This window comes from Bombyx mori, chromosome 24 (assembly GCF_030269925.1).
Source record: "Bombyx mori chromosome 24, ASM3026992v2".
NCBI classification, from domain to species: domain Eukaryota; kingdom Metazoa; phylum Arthropoda; class Insecta; order Lepidoptera; family Bombycidae; genus Bombyx; species Bombyx mori.
The window spans coordinates 16,473,334-16,489,247 of record NC_085130.1 but is presented as its reverse complement, the minus strand read 5'-3'; the positions used below and the strand labels follow the sequence as shown (position 1 = coordinate 16,489,247).

At 41.1% G+C, this 15,914-nt stretch overlaps 1 protein-coding gene and 1 long non-coding RNA gene across 2 annotated transcripts in view; one reads left to right on the top strand and one right to left on the bottom strand.

The window, feature by feature from the left end:
• Window positions 1-15,914, top strand: part of LOC101736801 (homeobox protein Hox-B5a) — a 101,224-nt gene that overhangs the window by 54,813 nt on the left and 30,497 nt on the right. The window lies entirely within an intron of this gene.
• Window positions 4,153-5,335, bottom strand: LOC134201218 (uncharacterized). The gene is made up of 2 exons (XR_009976412.1): window positions 4,994-5,335; window positions 4,153-4,518 (listed from the first exon to the last, which is right to left on the bottom strand). It is a non-coding gene; the product is annotated as an uncharacterized LOC134201218 (long non-coding RNA).

Below are 15,914 nucleotides of genomic sequence, written 5' to 3'. Positions count from 1 at the left end.
CCCCGTTACTATTCAGTTTGTATATTAACGATATACCCCGGTCTCCGGAGACCCATCTGGCGCTCTTCGCCGATGACACCGCCATCTACTACTCGTGTAGGAAGAAGGCGTTGCTTCATCGACGACTTCAGACCGCAGCTACCACCATGGGACAGTGGTTCCGGAAGTGGCGCATCGACATTAACCCCACGAAAAGCACAGCGGTGCTCTTCAAAAGGGGTCGCCCTCCGAACACCACGCTGAGCATCCCTCTCCCGACTAGGCGCGTCAACACCCCCGCCCCCGCCGTTCGCCCAATCACGATGTACGACCAGCCCATACCGTGGGCCCCGAAGGTCAAATATTTAGGCGTCACCCTCGACAGTAGGATGACATTCCGCCCCCACATCAAGACGGTACGCGATCGTGCCGCCTTCATCCTAGGACGTCTCTACCCGATGATATGTAGGCGAAGTAAAATGTCCCTTAGAAATAAGGTGACACTCTACAAAACTTGCATACGCCCCGTCATGACCTATGCAAGTGTAGTGTTCGCTCACGCGGCCCGCATACACTTAAAATCCTTTCAAATTATTCAATCCCGTTTTTGCAGGATAGCCGTCGGAGCCCCGTGGTTCGTCAGGAACGTCGACCTCCATGACGACCTGGACTTAGAGTCCATCAGTAAGTATCTTCAGTCGGCGTCCATGCGCCACTTCGATAAAGCGGCACGACACGAGAACCCTCTCATCGTGGCCGCCGGTAACTACATTCCCGATCCTGCGGACAGAATGGAAAGCAGTCGACGTCGCCCTAAACACGTCATCTCGGATCCTCCTGATCCACTAACGGTGCTTTTAGGTACTTCAAGCACCGGTCACCGTTCTCGTCGAACCCGTCGCTTGCGACGAAGGGCTCGACGAGTAAATTAACTCTCAGACACAGCCCACTGAGTTTCTCGCCGGATCTTCTCAGTGGGTCGCGTTTCCGATCCGGTGGTAGATTCTGCGAAGCACGACTCTTGCTAGGGTTCGTGTTAGCAACATCGTCAGGTTTGAGCCCCGTGAGCTCACCTACTAAAGTTAGGGTTACGCTGAAATAGCCGCTAGGGCTATCAGCTTAGGTAGGAAAAAAAAAAAAAAAAAACTTCAAACGAGGCTTGTGGAGAGTATTAAGCGGTAGGTAGGCAGCGGCTCGGCTCTGCCCCTGGCATTGCTGACGTCCATGAGCGACGGTAACCACTCACCATCAGTTGGGCCATATGCTCGTCTGCCTATACGGCAATAAAAAATAATAATTAAAAAGTGCAAGAACGCCCGGGTGGTCTTAATACAAAAACCCGATATCGCTATATTCTAATGTACCTATGTATAATAATTATATTGTTAACAACAATAAATGCAAAGTAATATCTAACAAACATTTGTTTACATTTTTAAAGTCATAACGAATCCTTTTTTCAGACCGTAGGTACCTAAGCGGCAGTGTGACGCATAGAAATAATATCAATTCAATTTCTGTGGTGTTTTTTTTTTTGTGTGGTGGCCCATTTACGTTGTAGATGTCTATGGGCTCCAGTAACCATTTAACATCAGGTGGGCTGTGAGCTCGTCCACCCATTTAAGCAATTTTTTTTTTTAAAGATAGTTTAATAAAAAACACGCAAGATTAAACCGTAAAAGTATTATATACATTTTCAATATCTTTCTTTTTAGTTTATTTATTAACTTGCGCCACGTACAAGATCTTAACAGCGTGAAACGAAACGTATTGCTCATTGTTTTTATATTATCTGTGTATTTTTTACTCAATTACTAATTGGCGCCTTTTTTTACATATTATTATTATATTTAAAATATCTAATTATGTATTACAGTCGGACTAAAAATATTAATTACTAGCGGCCCGCTCCGGCTCCGCTCGGGTCTTTAACAAAAAATTCAACGATATTTGACGTTGTTTTATTTTTAAAAATAAAAGAACACTTATTGCGGCATAACTATAATAGTTAGACATATGCTGTCACCACACTTTTTGTAAATAATAATGTGTTCTACAAAATCGTAGTACATTATTTTATTCTATTCATCACTAGTTTTCGCAGCGCACGCGATTTTAAGAATATTTAAGGTAATTTTTTTACACCTTGGGTTACATTATTGGAGTTTTAGTAAGGACCCCTAATTTTTTTCAAAAAAGATGATAGATTTTCTCAATCGGGAATAGTGTAGCTTCCAAACAGTGAAATATTTTTTCTAATCGGTTCAGCAGTTTCTGAACCTATTCAATACAATCAAACAAACAAATTTTTCCTCTTCATAATGTTAGTATAGAAATATAGATATGTATAAGATTGCTTCCAGAAACCGACTTAATAATTGTCCCGAACGTGGACACACCAAAAAGCGATCATCATCAATTTAAAACAATGAATAATTCAATAAAAAGGTACATGACCAATTCCACTTTAATTATACGCAAACCAGAAATTAGGCAAGAATATTTAAAAAAATTACAATGAAACATTTTAGGAATTATGAAATCATCATCAATTTAAAACAATGAATAACAATCGATAAAAAAAAACATGAGAATTTCACATTAATTATAGGCACAAGTGACAGTGCAAACTTTGACAATATCTTAAAATTAGATAAGCAAGAATATTTAAAAAAATATATAATTGAACATTTTAGGAATTATGAAATCCAGAATAACAATACATTTTCCATGAGTGACAAAAGTGAGAGAAAAAATATATAAATAAAACTTTATTGCATTCGATCAGATTAATTATGATTAAGTTATATTTATAATAAGCACTTAAGCAGACTTTTTGGCGGGAACGCGAGGAGTGAAGTTGGGTGATTTGTTTTATTTTGTCTATTTCGTGTTTCTTCAGGTTTAAATGTGTAATAACGGTGGTTTATTAACTGTTTAATATCTGTGAGTGTGCACAAATGTGAGAAAATGAAACAAAGCCGCTGGACGTAACTTCTCGGGATCCTGCAAAAAGTCCACCGAAAAATCTCAGTAAATGACCACCATTTTACTGAAATCATATTTCATCCCATAATATCATCTCATGTCATTTAATTTCATCCCAGTTAATTAATGTCTCAAATTAATCATCTTCATTTTATTTCATTTCATTTCATTTCACTCCATATTATCATTTTTCATAAAAATAAGAGTTAAACATTTAAATAAAATTTGACCTAAAGGTCTTAGTTACCAGGTCATAAAATCCCTTAAAAAAAGCACTTATGCACCTGGAATATATTAAGTGTATAATCTATGGCACCTGGTCTCTGGTACCACGGACATCATAGATTATACACTTAATGACGGACATTTTGACAGGTGAATGAAGTTAGCCCCTCAAAAATTTTTTTGTTTCATATTTTCTACTTATTTTCTATAATTCGTTTTTTCATCATTTGTTCATGATTGTTCACTGTTAATAATTGTTTGTTCTGCATTTATTTATTTAAAAATAATATTTAAAAATATACCTACAAGTTAGCCCCCTTCTTGCAATTTTTAATATTTTTTCATCTTTAATGACTCGTAAATATTCATTTTCGATTGTTCTTTATATAAAACACGTTTGTTCTCTTTCGAAATTACTCATTTTTTGTTTAATTAACTATTTGTATTAGTTGAATAAATGTATTATGTATGCAAAATATGTGTACTGCGCATGCGTCAACTATAATGCCTAAACTTTCTACGCGGTTTTATTCGTGAAAAAAAAAAACAAATATAAATCCTGAAGGAGCAATTAATTGGTATACAGTTTAATTAAAAAAATTAAAAAATAAATAAATGAAATAATGTGCATTGGCGTAAAGATAGATCAAATGCATTTTTTCCATCCTCCTACCTATCGTTATGAAGGTATAAAAAAGATAGGTTATGAGTTCACATAGGTAATATAAACAAATAAGTAAATATGTTCATTATTTATCTTTCAAAATTTATTTATTTACTGAATTATTTAAGAATGATAGGCATATAAATTATCCTGTTTAATTATCCTAACCAAAAAATATGTTTATGCTTAAAGTCACGTGTTTATGTTATTCGAAAATATTAAGCTCCAAGCAGCATTTAGCTCCAACTAATTTCATTAAGAACCAATTTTTCAATCGAAGATTAAAACAACATTAATACTGAGAATGAATATTTATTTATAAAATACACTTAAATGTTTTGACCACAAAATTCGCACGATAATTTAAATTAATATTCATTAATATTAATTTCAATAAATGAAGTGCACAAGTCTTTGATGGAGTGGAGATATAGAGAGATAACTCTCAACAGCTGATCCTTCTGCATTTGACTGATCACTGTCAAATTTGTCCTCAGGAACAACAGTTTTCTTTTTGCTGGTTCTGATTGTTTACTTGTACTTGCTTCAGATATATTAAGGGGTGATGTGGCAATACACAATTGCCTTGCCTTTGTGTTCCTGTGCTGGAGCTACTTGGATAGCTTTGTCATTACTACACCTATTTTCAAGTGGCTGGACATCTGGAAATATGAAATGTTATCAATTTCTAGGTACCCAACAAACTTATAGTTTGTAAATATATCGGATTATATGTGTACTGTAGTAGTAGTAGTAGTATGTAACTTCCTAGTCATCATCATCAGCCCATATAAATCTCCCCTTGCTGGAGACTGGCCTCCAGGGTTTTTAGGCCTTAGTCCACCACGCTGGGCTAGTGCTGGTTGGTGGATTACACACCTAAGAAAATCCTAATAACATTTAGGTGTCCAGGTTTCATCACAATGTTTTCCTTCACTGTTAAAGTAAGTAAGTGATATTACACTGTGATAAATTTTCATAATCGCAAACTTCCTAGAACCTTATGTAATAGGAACTGAGGTCCACTTGCCCATTCTGGCTACTTCCACTAACTAACTAACTATTCTCCTTTTTTCTGATATTGTTATTTGATTATGAGATCTGTGAGTGTAACTAATTATTGATAGTTACACCTACCTTGACTACAAGATGGCAAAGGTATATGACACATCTCATTTTTAGTCCTCTCTTCAATCTTCTTGATAATAGTGAGTATTAGTGAGTCTTTGCCGTTTCACAAATGCAGGCCGAGGTTCACTTTGAGTGAATTTTCGTTTTCTATCTGCCCGACAATCAAATGTGGATGGTAAACAGTTTGGTTTGCACATTATTTCATTTATTTAGTTTTAAATTTTTTTAATTAAACTGTATACCAATTAATTGATCCTTCAGGATTTATAATTGTTTTTTTTGACGATTAGAACCGCGTAGAAAGTTTAGGCATTATAGTTGACGCATGTGCAGTACACATATTTTGCATACATTTATTCAACTAATACAAATAGTTAATTAAACAAAAAATGAGTAATTTCGAAAGAGAACAAACGTGTTTTATATAAGAACAATCGAAAATGAATATTTACGAGTCATTAAGGACGAAAAAATATTAAAAATTGCAATCGGGGGGCTAACTTGTAGGTATATTTTTAATAACTTTTTTTAAATAAATAAATGAAGAACAAACAATTATTAACAGTGAACAATCAAGAACAAATGAACAAACGAATTAATAAAAAATAAGTAAAAAATAGAAAAAAAATCTTTTTTGAGGTAGTAAAATCTTTTTTGAGAAAGTAAAAAATAGAAAAAAAAATCATTTTAGTATGCTGTATAAAATTTATAATTTTCCGATTGCCTGATAAAAGTTATTAAATTAATTGTAATTGAAAACCACAGAAAACTAGGCCCAGCCATTTTTTAAATTAGATTCATCTAAATAATATCATTCTATTAAACAATCCGAAAATGCGACACGCCGAATCTCAGACATTTATGAACGAATCTCTGAGTTTGCTATCAAATTTAGTCTTCACAACCATCAATAGATGTCGTTAGACGTATAATATTTCATACGTTATAATAGTTGAGTTTACACAACCCTCAATAGATGTCGCTATACGTAAGAATGTATCGCGCTATCGTTTGTTGCAAATCAAATTTATAACTCGGCAAATTTGTATAGCGTAAGTTGTGTAGATAATCCACGTTCCTTAATGACCATGGTTAAAGGTTATATACCTTTTAAACACTTTTTGTCACTCGCCGGTCATTGACCTTCGGTGATTAGGCGGCCAATCAAATATCATTAGTAATCTATAAGTTTTCTCCGTGTGACGTAACATGTCGAGAACATAATTATCATAAATAATCATAATCATTAGTCTCGCTTAACCCTCAGACACAGCCCACTGAGTTTCTCGCCGGATCTTCTCAGTGGGTCGCGTTTCCGATCCGGTGGTAGATTCTGCGAAGCACGGCTCTTGCTAGGGTTCGTGTTAGCAACGTCTCGTCAGGTTTGAGCCCCGTGAGCTCACCTACTAGTTAAGGTTCCGCTGTAATAGCGTCTCAAGGCTATCAGCTTAGGTAGGAAAAAAAAAGTCTCGCTTCTGTGAATTGTGTTATTTTTAAAGTTAATAAATATTATATTATTATATCGATTACTTAGGGGATTGAAGTCTGTCGTACAGGTTCAATGTTTTATTTATAAAATAACAAGGAATTCAAATCTCCTACTACTTCCCTGAGTATAGGCTCAATTTTGGATACACCTCGAAAAGTTCACAGAAAAAGTGAACTCCAGAAATGCCGCAGAAGGCTAATTAGCAAGAAGAAAGTCATTAACAACTGTAGGAAGAAAAAATCTAAACTTGTTAAAAAGACCATTTCGCATTAAAAGTTTTAGAGAAAATATTTAAAAATTGATGTACACATGTCCTACCCAAAAAACATATTTATGCTCAGATAAAAGTATAATTTAACTAACTCTTAAAATACTAACTCAATATTTTATAATAAAAAAAATATACAAATATTCGTCTCCACTCCATGTCCTGTCCTGCCGGCTAACTTCGGCCGTAAAATTTGATTGGTTATTGTACACTGCTTTGTAATAACAACTTTAAACAATGCGCGTACCGTCATGATAATCGCCTTATCGTTGTCGCCGCTGACTACTCCCCGAATCCTAATCACGCAGGAGCCAGTCACCGTCGACGCCCTAGACACGTCCTTACGGATCCATCAGATCCAATAACCTTTGCATTAGACGCCTTCAGCTCTAACACTAGGAGCAGGCTTAGGGACCTCGGTAACCGTACTCGTCGAACTCGACAAAGAGTTCGCCGTGCAACCTAACCCATGAATCAGCTCGCTGAGTTTCTCGCCGGATCTTCTCAGCGGGTCGCGATTCCGATCCAGTAGTAGATTCATTCGCGAAGCAATTGCTCTAGAGTTGTTAGGTCTCCTTCGGAGGCGCTCGGGCAGTTGTTAGCAAATCCCACCCCTCCTGGCTAGCCTTTGCTCGGCCACCTGTCCTGGTGAAACTGGAAAGGCCTCCGGGCCACCAGTAATCCTTCAACCATAAAAAAAAAAACAATGCGCGTAATGTTGAATTTGCAAAAGATATGTTTATAGTTAACTATAACTACGTAGATAGAATTGGTGAGTGTTTCGGGACAGTTCCGAGTGCTACTTTTGTATGAAAATGTGTATCTTGGGTTTATATGTATATCAATGCGTTAAAGTAATTAGTTTTTTTTTTGTTGATCCTTGATACGTGTGCCTATTTTCAAGTTAATCGGACATCTTGGATTTGTCCGAAAAAATTTTTTTTTTGTTAATTGAATTTATGACCTGGTAACTAAGACCTTTAAGTCATGTCTTATTTTAATTTATATTCTTATTTTTATGAAAAATGATAATATGGAGTGAAATGAAATGAAAATGATTAATTTGAGACGTTAATCAACTGGGATGAAATTAAATGAAATGAGATGATATGGAATGAAATATAATCTTAGTAAAATGGTGGTCATTTACTAAGATTTTTTCAGTGGACTTTTTGGAGGATCCCGAGAAGTTGCGTCCAGCGGCTTTGTTTCATTTTCCCACATTTGTGCACTTTCACAGATATTAAACAGTTAATAAACCACCGTTATTACTCATTTAAACCTGAAGAAACACTAAATAGACAAAATAAAACAAATCACACAACTTCACTCCTCGCGTTCCCGCCAAAAAGTCCATGTCCGAAAATTGAAGAACACCGTTACACAGATTATGTTACAGTTCAAAATTTAAGCAGTAGGTATGTAATAGTTCCATTTTTCCAACTGGAAAGGCGAAAGTCATCCCACCATACAGCCTAATCTGTTTGTATATACTGTTCAATGAAAAACGGAACGTAACGAAATGAAGTTGATTAATTTGAGATATTAATCAATGCGCATGAAATTAAAACGAGATGATATGGAATAGAAAGATAATGGTCATTTATTGAGATTTATTTTAGTGGACTATTTGAAAGATCCCGAGAAGCCATGCCAAGTGGCTATCTCATTTTCCCACGCTTGTGCACTTTTTCCGATACTACTAAACTAAGTCAATAAAACAACGTTATCTTAGGAGCCTGCATGGGCTGGCCGACCAACTACCCTGCTAATTTCTCTTATACGCGTTTCGGTTTGAAGCCTGGGGGTAGGACCTCTTGTGAGTCCGCACGGGTAGGTACCACCACCCTGCCTATTTCTGCCGTGAAGCAGTAATGCGTTTCGGTTTGAAGGGTGGGGCAGCCGTTGTAACTATACTGAGACCTTAGAACTTATATCTCAAGGTGGGTAGCCCATTTACGGTGTAGATGTCTATGGGCTCCACTAACCACTTAGTATCAGGTGGGCAGTGAGTTCGTCCAACCATCTAAGCAATAAATAAAAAAAAAAGCTTATGGCGCTGTTTTTAAAATCTTTCCACTTGCTACTATGGCGCCATCTTAATTTGCTGCCTTCAGTGGACATTTTTTAATATACTGAGATGGTTCTCCTTACCTCTGCTCTTCATATTATGAACGAATCTCTCAGTTTTGTATCAAATTTAGTTTTCACAACCATCAATAGATGTCGTTAGACGTATAATATTTCATACGTTATAATAGTTGAGTTTACACAACCCTCAATAGATGTCGCTATACGTCAGAATGTATCGCGCCATCGTTTGTTGCAAATCAAATTTATAACTCGGCAAATTTGAGTTAACCATCATTCCCTCTCCCGACTAGGCGCGTCAACACCCCCGCCCCCGCCGTTCGCCCAATCACGATGTTCGACCAGCCCATACCGTGGGCCCCGAAGGTCAAATACTTAGGCGTCACCCTCGACAGTAGGATGACATTCCGCCCCCACATTAAGACGGTACGCGACCGTGCCGCCTTCATTCTAGGACGTCTCTACCCGATGATATGTAGGCGAAGTAAAATGTCCCTTAGAAATAAGGTGACACTCTACAAAACTTGCATACGCCCCGTCATGACCTATGCAAGTGTAGTGTTCGCTCACGCGGCCCGCATACACCTAAAAACATTTCAAATTATTCAATCCCGTTTTTGCAGGATAGCCGTCGGAGCCCCGTGGTTCGTCAGGAACGTCGACCTCCATGACGACCTGGACTTAGAGTCCATCAGTAAGTATCTTCAGTCGGCGTCCATGCGCCACTTCGATAAAGCGGCACGACACGAGAACCCTCTCATCGTGGCCGCCGGTAACTACATTCCCGATCCTGCGGACAGAATGGAAAGCAGTCGACGTCGCCCAAAACACGTCATCTCGGATCCTCCTGATTCACTAACGGTGCTTTTAGGTACTTCAAGCACCGGTCACCGTTCTCGTCGAACCCGTCGCTTGCGACGAAGGGCTCGACGAGTAAATTAACTCTCAGACACAGCCCACTGAGTTTCTCGCCGGATCTTCTCAGTGGGTCGCGTTTCCGATCCGGTGGTAGATTCTGCGAAGCACGGCTCTTGCTAGGGTTCGTGTTAGCAACGTCATCAGGTTTGAGCCCCGTGAGCTCACCTACAAACGTTAGGGTTACGCTGGAATAGCCTCTCAAGGCCAAGTCCCAGCTTAGGTAGGAAAAAAAAAACCCTCAATAGATGTCGCTAGACATAAGAATGTATCGCGCCATCGTTTGTTGCAAATCAAATTTATAACTCGGCAAATTTGAGTTAGCCATCATTCGGGATAACCCCCATACCCTAGGTATAATAGTAACTTTTTGCCACTCGCCGGTCATTGAACTTCGGTGATTAGGCGGCCAATTAAAAATCATTAGTCATCTATACGATTTCTCCGTGTTAAGTAACGTGTTTATTTAGAACATATCGAACATAATCATTAGTCTCGCTTGTGTGAAATTTATAAATAACGATGTAGAATACATAATTTATGTATAGCATAGTGGTTTTTATTTTATTTCGGACGGTTAGCGTGGTATGGACATGTGATGCGTAGAGAGAAGATGCATGTGACTAGGAGATGTATGGAAATGGTAGTGCAAGGTAGAGGGGGAAGAGGTCGACCGAAGAAGACATGGATGGAGTGTGTGAATGACGATATGAGAGAGAGAGGAGTGAGTGTTGAGATGACGGCTGATAGAAGAGAATGGAAGAGAAAAATTAGCTGTGCCGACCCCACCTAGTGGGATAAGGTGGAGAAAAAGAAGAAGATAGTGGTTTTTATTTCACGTACCAGAAATTAAAAGTGAAAACAGTTATATAAATGACGCTCTATAGCGCAATGTTATGCCGGAAGGAAGTCAGCGTAGATTTTTTTTTTAATTAAGCGATATGCCAATTAATTGCTCTTTAAATATTGCTCCCAATTTGCTCTAATAATTAAAAAAACCATTGACGTCATCAGTGGTCGTTAATCCACTGAAAGCTAATATAACCTTAAAATTAAATTATAAACATTAAGGCAAACATGAAATTGTCGTAATGAGGATTCATGCAAACATAGCGGATATGAGATCTGAAGCTCCTTTTTTTCTTACTTATTCTAGTTACCTCGAGGGGTTATTCTAGATTCACCGAGCTTGTAGGTGAGCTCACGGGGCTCAAACCGGGAGTTATGCTAACACTGGCCCTAGCAAGAGCCGTTCTTCGCAGAATCTACCACCGGATCGGAAACGCGAACCAATGAGAAGATCCGGCGAGAAACTCAGTGGGCTATGTCTATGGGTTAATTTACTCGTCGAGCCCTTCGTCGCAAGCGACAGGTTCGACCAGAACGGTGACCGGTGCTTGCGGTACCTAAAAGCACTGTTAGTGGATCGGGAGGATCCGAAATGACGTGTTTGGGCCGACGTCGACTGCTTTCCATTCTTTCCGCAGGATCGGGAATGTAGTTACCGGCGGCTGCGATGAGAGGGTTCTCGTGTCGTGCCGCTTTATCGAAGTGGATGGTGAGCCTCAGTTTTACAATACATTGGCTGGTCCAGTCTTCCAACCGAAACGCATATAAAAGAAATTGGCAGGGTAGTTGGTCGGCCAACCCATGCGAGCTACTTTTTTTTTTGTTTTTTTTTTCGGGTAGAGGGCCGAACCTCCTACGAGGTCCCCGCGTAAAAGTGGCGCGCGGGGTATGTGAGACTCGACGATCTGCATGGTGTTGTGAGCAGACCGCGGGCCCAAGGATTTTAGGGCCCACCCACTAAATGACTCCCCTGCACTCTTACACCCAACGTCCGAACCCCTCCGAGGCCAGAACCCGGATGAGGTAGGGGGGTTACCGCGGTCAACACTACAACCAGACGGCGCGGCTCACCCCAAGGAATCGAAGGCTCTGAAACGTCGGCCGTCTCGGCACCGGAGCCCGTCGGGCCGCCCAGACAGTGCCGCTGGTGTTCCGGAATACCCCGCTGGACCAGAACCAGCCTGCCGGATCGGAACGCGATACACCGTCGACCGGTTGCTCTATTTACTCCACGGCAGCGCGCTAGAGTGCTGGTAGCGCGCCGCGCGGCCTCACCCCCTCAGATCGGATTTAACGGTAGGCAGCGGCTTGGCTCTGCCCCTGGCATTGCTGAAGTCCATGGGCGACGGTAACCACTCACCATCAGGTGGGCTGTATGCTCGTCTGCCTACAAGGGCAATAAAAAAAAAAAAAAAAGATCGCCCCTTGACCTTCACCGGGGGGAAGCCACTACCCACAGGGGCCGGGAGGTACAGGCGTATTCCCGCCTCCGGCCCCCGGCTCGACGGCGACGGATTGGTGCGGAAAGGGAAGAGCTCCCCCTCTCTCGCTCCGCCGCCTCCTTCTGCGAGATGGTGGACTCGCAGAAGTCGAGCATCGCCTTCCAGGACGCGTCACTGCCGAGCATCGTAGCCACGACGCGCGGCAGCGAGAGGTCCTCTCCTATGACTGTGACGAGGGCGGCGCGTTGCTCGTCGAATCCAGAGCAACGCGCCAGTGTGTGTTCCGCTGTGTCTTCCTCGTCGCGGTCCGCGCAGTGGTGCCACTGCGCCGTCGGTTCCCTTCCGGCTATCTTATGCAAGAACCGGCCGAAACATCCGTGGCCGGTAAGCATCTGCGTCAGCCGGAAGGTGAGGCATCCGTGGTTGCGGCCCACCCAGTCCGCGAGAACCGGGCGGACCGCCTCGACAGTACGGAGGCCGGCCGACGGGTCCGCCAGGCGACGAGACCACGCCTCCAGCACGGACCGCCGAGATTGGAGCCTCCGCGCTCGAACTACTCCTTCGCCGGAGCGCCCTTCCCCCCAAGAGCGGAGGTCGCTACGCCACCTGTAATCTGCAGCGAGCGCCTCCGCCTCCAGGTCCCAGGGTGGCGCCCCGGCGAGCAAGCACGCCGCCTCGAAGGAGACGGTGCGGTATCCTCGGATCGCCCTGACCGCGATCGTGGGCTGCGAACGTCGCAGCGCCGCGACGTTCTTGCGGGTCAGGGCGTGGCACCATACGGGCGCACCGTATAGTGCCATCGACCGCACCACCCCCATGTAGAGGCGGCGCGCCACCTGATCGGGACCCCCGACGTTTGGAAGGAGCCGGCTCAAAGAGCCGGCCGTCGCCATCAGTCGAGGGCCCAATTTTTCAAAGTGAGCGCGGAAGCTCCACCGACCGTCCAGTTCGAGGCCGAGGTACCGAAGACTGGTCACCACGACCCCGACGCGGACGCCTCCGATCACGAGGTGGGCACCCGCAGGCGGCGCCCGTCTCGGCCCGTGAAAAAGCAGGGCCTGGGTTTTGTCGAGCGCCACCTCGAGTCCCAACCGTCGGATCCTAGTGACGACGTGTGCCACGCCTGCGCACGCCAGACGAGCAGACTCCCGGTAGTCCCTTCCCGGAGCTACGACCAACGCGTCGTCAGCGTAACAAATTACGCTCAGCCCGGTTAGAGGACCCCGTATGACGCCCCGCAGGACCCAGTTGTAGCCGATGTTCCACAGTAGGGGCCCCCCTGCGGAATACCGCGCTCGACGGGGAAGCGGTACATCGCCCCACCGTGTCCGATGCACTGGATCGACCTGCCCTCGAGGTAGGAGCCGATCAGTCGGCGGAGGTATGCGGGGACGCCGTGATACTCCAGCGCCCCCGCGATCACCGACCAGGGCAGGGTGTTGAAGGCGTTCCTTACATCTAAGGATAACGCCATCGCCACCCCGCCCCGGGATACGGCTTCGTCGGAGAGGGCACCCACGCGCAAAATCGCGTCGATCGTCGAGCGGCCCTCTCTGAAGCCGTAACCCATGCGAGCTCCTAAGATAACGTTGTTTTATTGACTTAGTTTAAAAGTATCGGAAAAAGTGCACAAACGTGGGAAAATGAGATAGCCACTTGGCGTGGCTTCTCGGGATCTTTCAAAAAGTCCACTAAAATAAATCTCAATAAATGACCATTATTTTTCTATTTCATATAAACTCGTTTCAATTTCATTCGTATTGATTAATATCTCAAATTAATCAACTTCATTTCGTTACGTTCCGTTTTTTATTAAACAGTATATACAAACAGATTAGGCTGTATGGTGTGATGACTTTCGCCTTTCCAGTTGGAAAAATGAAATTATTACATACCTACTGCTTCAATTTTGAACTGTAACATAATCTGTATAACGGAGTTCTTCAATTTTCGGTCAAATCCAATATGTCCGTCCGATTAACTTGAAAATAGGCACACATATCAAGGATCAACAAAAAAATTATTTAATTATTTTAACGTCTTTAAATATCGTGTTCTTCTTGTTTATCTCCACCTTATCCCTATCGTGTTCGCAACAGATAAGATCACTAATTTTTAATTACTATTGCTATTAAAACTTACTTTGTAGTTCTTTTTTTTCCCTCGTCGACTTCCTCAACATACAATGGCCACCGATTTTTTATGAGAATTCGTGGATTCGGATGACGTCAAATTAATTATTTCTTGATTCTATAAATTAACATTATTTTTCGTATCTTATACCTTTAAACGAGCAATTTTTGTAAATTAATATATGTGTATATAATCTGAATCTCGGAACCGGCTCCAACGATTTTCATAAAATTTAGTATACAGGGGATTTCGGGGGCGATAAATCGATCTAGCCACGATTTATTTTCAGAAAATGTTGTTTTATTCGTGTTTTCAATAATCAACTTTATGACTCTTCCCGACATCTATTGGCGAATAATAATACTATTTTTCTTAATTGAGAGCAACTAACCGCTTTAAAGACACAACAAGATGGCGTTATCAAAAAAAAAAACCGTCTAGTTCGTTTAAATCGTGTTGTCGTTTTTGTTAAAATTATAATAAGTAAAGTAAAAATGGAATTTTTATGTTTGTTTCATGGTTATTACAGCTTTTTTATTAAAGTAGTTGATTATTACGAATCTAATACAGGTTTTCCAAGCTTCGAATCGGTCCGCATAATTTTCGCGCCAAAAAAAAAACAAAGAATATAGTGTTCATTTTCTTTTTTTGCACAACGCTCAAAGTCAAGCGAATACACACACGGCTTGGATCGTTAAATATACTGGGAGACACGAATATGGGTAATGTAATAATAGGTTGGGGAAAAAATAGTATGTATGAAATATAGTATGTATATAATGTACTATGAATAGTATGTATGAACTTGTAATAAAATCCCTTTGGCTATATTTTTTTTTTAGGGATTTTATGACCTGGTAACTAAGACCTTTAAGTCATGCCTTGTTTTAATTTATATTCTTATTTTTATGAAAAATGTTAATATGGAGTGAAATGAAATGAAAATGATTAATTTGAGATATTAATCAACTGGGATGAAGTTAAATGAGATGAGATGATCTGGAATTAAATATAATCTTAGTAAAATGGTGGTCATTTTCTTAAAAACTTTTTCCCCAACCTATTATATTTGTATAGCTCTCAAAACTATAAAAATATCACTTTGTCAGCTGAAATATTGTAATTTAGCACGTACGTAAATACACAATTTAAAGAAAAAAAAAACAAAGACACAGATATCAACTAAGTAAATAAAAAAATATCATTAATTATTAGTCGTAGCGAATTAAATACGTAATATTTTGCATATGTATTAACCCAAAAACTGTTATAAAGAAAGATGAAGTCTGGCGATTTCCTCCTGACCAAAAATAGAATGAAATGATAATGTTATAACAGATTTATTATATAATTAAACACGACAACTAGTGATGTCTAAATCGTTAAATAATCTAGGATGTTCCGTTATAACTACTGAACCATGCATCCGATTGACTTGAAACTTGGTATCCATGTAGAAAATACATGTGCTTCATTGATAGGCTAATATTTACATGAGTGTTGGACTCCCTAATAATTCTATTCTATTCTATCAGCCCATGGACGTCCACTGCTGGACATAGGCCTCCCTCAAGCCTCGCCACAAAGACCGGTCCTGTGCTGCCTGCATCCAGCGGATCCCCGCGAACCTTAATAGGTCGTCGGCCCATCTTGTGGGAGGCCTACCCACGCTACGTCTTCCAGTACGCGGTCGCCACTCAAGAATCTTCTGGCCCCAATGGCCATCCGTTCCGCGAGCAA